Consider the following 6,000-nt stretch of genomic DNA (forward strand, 5'->3'; position numbering starts at 1 on the left):
AGGCATCAAGCTCACCAGCAATGAGGCATCAAGCTCACCAGCAATGAGGCATCAAGCTCACCAGCAATGAGGCATCAAGCTCACCAGCAATGAGGCATCAAGCTCACCAGCAATGAGGCATCAAGCTCACCAGCAATGAGGCATCAAGCTCACCAGCAGCATCAAGCTCACCAGCAATGAGGCATCAAGCTCACCAGCAATGAGGCATCAAGCTCACCAGCAATGAGGCATCAAGCTCACCAGCAATGAGGCATCAAGCAGCAATTACTGGCATAGGTCTACTTGCCTTTTGGTAAGTCAAAATTGCTTGAAATATATAATTTACTTATGAAGCTAGCATTTGGAATGAATTATTACATAATCAAAATGGTTGTCGACAAAATAATGAAAATGGGTTGTCTGGTAGCCTCAATAAATAGACAAAGATGTATAGTTTATAAAGTCATAGATGTTTTTTTACTTGACTTGACTTGAAAAGAACTTGTGACTCGACTGGGCTTGACTTGATCTTGGAATGCACAAATTGATTCAAGAATCAACCCATTCTACTTGGGACTTGACTTGAGACTTGCACATTGTGACTTGAGACTTGCTTGTGACTCGAATAATGGTGATTTGGTCCCACTTCATTTCGTTGACTGTTTTTGGAAATTTAACAATAACTAGACTAAATCATTATTCAAATGACAAAAAATGTGACTAAGACTATTTTAGTCAAAATGACTAAGACTAGACTATATATAAAAAAGAGTGCCAAAATTAACACTGGTGTGTGTGTGTTCGTTCCCCTGTTGGGTACCCTCTAGTTAGTAGACCCTGTACAGCCAGTGAGCACAGAGCATCTTTCTCACCCTCCTCTCTCTCTCTCTTCTTCTTTCTCTCTCTCTCTCTCTCTCTCTCTCTCTCTCCTCTCCCCTCTCCCCCTCCCCCTCTCTCTCTCTCTCTCTCAGCCTCATAATTTATTAACTGACCTGATCTCTCTCAGACTCACCAGTATCCCACTGCCCTTTCACTACCTCACACCACAGAGATAGAGTGTGTGTGTGTTTATGAGCTACATGCAGCAGTCTGTAGTCTCTCCTGTTTCTTCAACAGAGCAGAACGGTGTGAGATTGTTACAGGGACACATCAACTGTAGCAGAAATGCAGGACCCCCCACCACTGTCGAAATACAAACACACACATTACACTAGAGAAGCATAACTCTAAACTGCACCTACAAGCTGTATCGGATGAGTTATCTTCCTGTACATGAATCACTGACATCATTAGATTATGAACAGTCAGAGTTATTACCATGATTGTAGACCGAGCTGTGAGTCAATAACAGCTTACTGTAAATGGCCTTCCAGACTCATTCAACAAACATAACATCCTCATAGATCAGTTCATTCAAACATTGCTACATCTGGACTGCATGGGCCCCATATGAATACATTTTCACAATCATAGAAAAAGCAACAAAAGCACCATCATCTGTGCTACAGGTGACAGACAGCAACAGTCCAGTGATTTGTAAACTTGCGCATGCTGTTTATGTCAATTCTCAAACCCTCTTTCTTATCATGTTTGGCTACTGCATGAAGAGACTGACTGATGGTCTGTGAGGACTGACAGACGAACAGATGGACGCACAGACAAACGCATGCACACACAGACACAGACAGACACAGACACAGACACGCACACACACATAGAGAGAAACAGCCAGTTGAGAGGGCTTATTTCCCTGTGCTGAGTAAAGAGAGTGCTGTTGAACTGCTAATGATGTGATGGAGGCTCTGTACTGCATTCATCCCACAGAGTACAGCTCTGCATGAAAAATAGAGTCTAGAAGGCCATGCAGGAACGCACACGCATCATCTACACATATCTACACCAACACATAGCCTATACAAACCACAAGGCCATATCCATGCACACACATGCACAGCAATATTTTGTCTTTACCTACACACACACACACACACACACACACACACACACACACACACACACACACACACACACACACACACACACACACACACACACACACACACACACACACACAATCTTTCTCACTCACTCTCTTTCTCTAAGCAACCCACTGTGTAGTTTGTTTTCCAGATTTTAATTACTTATCACTCATTAGCTAGGCTATTGACAATAATAATTTAGGCCTATGCACTGTGAGCTGCTTGATTTATAATAGTGCTATATTTAAACTAGCCTACTACTTTTCATCGCGATAGATGTATAATAGTAACTGATTGATGGAGGCAAAGCTGTAAACAACAGACAACAAACACACATATTTAATTCTAAACAGACAGTGGGGAATAAATTAGGTATCATCGCATACACACAGACTGTACCATACAGATACACATATCCAAACACACACACACTCTCAGACAAGCATGTATGCATGCATGTACACACACACAAATACACACACACACAGGTAAAGCTCTGTGATGTGAAAGAGCCTTTTCAGGCTTTTAGGAGAGACACCCAGTGACACACATAGACAAGTCAGGAGAGAGAGAGAAACACACAAACACTCACTCCCTCACGCCCGCACGCACACACGTAAACGCCTAGTCTGTCAGTCAGGAGAGTCCTGAGAGACAGAAGAGAAACATAGAGGCAACCGAAAACTGTCCTACCTTTAACTATAAGTACAGCGTCACATACATGATTTGGGTTTATCGACACCATGCCTAAACAACCTGCTATCAAATCCCAGAGCCGCGTGGGAGAAAAGACAAGTACACGCGCTCACCTGCGGACGAGGAGGGCACAGTCGCTGAGCACACCGCGGATTGATGGGTGTGTAAATCGATGCGTTCGCGCGCAGTTTGTAGGAATACAATCTTCAACCACAAACATACCTGTATTAACTCATCAGTTACTGTATCCATATATTGTGTCACCGAGGTTAGAAAGCACGTATCACGTCGTTTGTTAGGCTACTTCGATTTCGTGGAATCCTCGGTCCATTGTGTCTGTAACGAATTATGTAACAGCCAAAATAACTTATCCACACTGCAGAAAACACTGCTACTGCAACGCATGGAAATCTGACTTTTCTTTCATTTTCTCCGATATGACCATCTTACAGACATTCTGAAACTCCAACTCAATCTTCGTTTCTCTGACAATTACTTTTCTCTCGTCTTGAAAGGAATTGAGCTGGAATGAATCAAATACTATCACTCACACATCATATCACATTATGATGAAGGATGCAGATATGATTACGTGTCTGTAAATGCAATGCAAACCGCAAGATACATTTCCATTTTACTACGTCATTAGGTTAACAGTTGACAACATAATTGAAGTTGCCCTCGCGTGCGCATGTAAACTACCTGTCAAAAAAGCTCCTACCTATTTAGCCTATATATGTGTTCTTGAAAAAAGCCACATTGTGAGTACAATGTCCAGAGATAAAATATTCTAATGACTTACCTTATTTATAATGCGAAGTGCGCAAATCTTGCAGCTATTTGAGCACTTGAGGCGAGTTTCTCTTACTCCTGATCCCTCAGTGGAGTCATACTGCGAGAGAGAGTGCGAGAGAGAGAGAGAGAGAGAGGGAACAAATACATCTGTACCAGAGCGCGTGCAGCCTTTGCCAGAGGATGCTTCAGTCTCCTAGCAACAACAATCGATCTGGCAAGGATACATTTTTATTGGATAAAATGAAAACTTGGCCATTCACCCCTTTAACACGCTTACTAAAATAACATCTGTTTATCTCCAACACAGCGAGCAAACAGAAAGAGACAGAGCAAGAGGGAGAGAGAGATCATCAACCCTGTAGTAAAAACAACATGTAAGCAGATAGTGACACATTTTGGATGAATGAGTATGACTAATACGATCAGATTAAATTCATAAGCATGGCCCGAGAAAAAATATTGCTACCTATGGTTGAGAATAAGATCCTGGGAAATGAAATGATATGCATAGGGGGTATACTTTCTGAACCTCTAAATTAATAGAACCAGATAAGGCTGGAAGCCACTTCCTCTCGCAATGGGAACCAAGGAACACTGTTGGCCTGCCCTATTATCTGAGCTCCACAGCGCTAAGTCACACAGCCTTACACAGGCTATAGGCTGGAGACTGTTTGGATAGTGGGCTCTCTCCCATCCCTCATACTCTCTCTCCCTCCCTCCTCCACCATTCTGTCACACCCTTCTTCTGAATACCAAACATATCTATGTTTCTCTGAGTGTGTGTGTGTGTGTGTGTGTGTGTGTGTGTGTGTGTGTGTGTGTGTGTGTGTGTGTGTGTGTGCGCATGCATGCCTGCGTGTGTGCGTGTGTGTGGGGGGCCAGTGCCCTCTCTCAGGCCCAGGCATGCATGGGAGTGCCTTTGCGTTATGTTCAAGAGGAGCTGCACACTTTCATACCGGCATTCTAATGACTCTATGCACACACACACACACACACATACATACACCAGCGGGGTCGGTGCCGTTTAAGATGAGGGAGGATGATAATATTTTTTATGAACATGGCCTTATTTCTGTTACAGCATATTGGATGACTGTCATTCATATTATATTCACCCCAGCTCAATGTGACATTGATAAGTCTATGCTACTACATGATACTCTAATTTCCCCTGTACCAATCACGAGGTTGCTACATCCTAGCCTATAAATGAACGTTTACAACGTAGCTGTACAAACGAAAACCTCAAGATCATTGGAACCAGAGCTTTCAGTAAACAGGTCTGTGTCTGTGTATTGGGAAGTTAGCCAAGCGTATAGAGGCATTTAAGACAAAGTCATTTTTGATTGGGAATGTAATCACTGCTTTATTGTATACTGTGCAGCCTGTCTGTTTTGTATGCATGACAAGATGACTGGGAGGTGTGCAGTGTTAGACTGGTGTTCTGTTCCCTATACTTCTGCATCAACATATGGTGACAACCCCCTAACAACATACAGCACATACTGTACACACACACACACACACACACACACACATACACACACACACACACATACTTACACATGCTCACACTGATGTAGTGGCGGGCCCATCCTGTGTTGCTCTCCACATCCACCATTCTGTCACACCTCTGTGAACCTGTTGTTGCTTTTGTGATGACAGCCTGTAGGTTTGATATCTGATTGGAAGTTAACTTAAAGTAATTGGTCAACATCTCAGATTTTGAATCGAAACTACTCAGATGTTATAGAAGGGTCTTAGCTTCATTGAGTTTTTCTCTTTTTGTTCCTGACCTGCTGTGGTGAGATACACTCTCCCGTTCTCGCTCCTCTCCCAAGAGCTTTAGGGCATGGCCCTTGAGGCTATGACCTCTCTCTCCCTCTCTGATCATGCCTAGATTATTAATGTATTGTTAAAGTCAGTATTGCCTTCTAACTTGTATAATTTAATCATACATTGTACAAAGTTATTAACTATCTGAGATAGACAATTCCCAGACCTTTCTTGATAGTAAATTATTCTAACTCAGCTATAGTCCTGGTTTCACATTGCTATATTATGTTTATGGAGTCAGATAAACATTTTAATAGACGTTGTTGCATAGTCTTATTACGGGTCGCATGTGAGGTATATGTAGTATCGAATATTACCCCACTACACAGACACACACGCGCACGCACACGCACACGCACACACACACAGCTCTGGTGCCAGTCACAGCTCTCCCAGACTACAGCCTCATTGCTCCAGTATTCCCTAGCTCCCAGTAAGCAAGTGTGTGTGTGTGTGTGTGTGTGTGTGTGTGTGTGTGTGTGTGTGTCAGATGCTGGCCTCCCTAATAAAGGCCTCATTGTCCCCTAGGCATGCATGTATGCAGAGAGCCCAGAAAGCTGCTGTGTCCCATAAGGGTCCCACAGCACAACAGCTTTGTCCCCTGCTTCTCCCCATAGACCCCAGCACAGTGGAAAGACTTAGAAAAAGGGATGGAGGGATGGAGGGACAGAGAAAGAGAGGAAGAGAGTGTTAGGGAGGGAGAGGGAGGAAGAGC

At 43.3% G+C, this 6,000-nt stretch overlaps 1 protein-coding gene across 1 annotated transcript in view; it reads right to left on the reverse strand.

Annotated features, from left to right (window-relative positions):
• The window catches only part of LOC112253833 (metabotropic glutamate receptor 3-like), a 68,257-nt gene extending 64,715 nt beyond the window's left edge, over positions 1 to 3,542 (reverse strand). Inside the window, exon 1 of the mRNA XM_042301565.1 lies at positions 3,457 to 3,542. The gene's annotated coding sequence lies outside the window, so the exon portion shown is untranslated. The remainder of the gene's footprint in view (positions 1 to 3,456) is intronic.
• Between the last annotated feature and the right edge of the window lie 2,458 nt (positions 3,543 to 6,000).

The sequence above is a fragment of the Oncorhynchus tshawytscha genome, linkage group LG19 (genome assembly GCF_018296145.1).
Source record: "Oncorhynchus tshawytscha isolate Ot180627B linkage group LG19, Otsh_v2.0, whole genome shotgun sequence".
In the NCBI taxonomy this organism is placed as follows: Eukaryota; Metazoa; Chordata; class Actinopteri; order Salmoniformes; family Salmonidae; genus Oncorhynchus; species Oncorhynchus tshawytscha.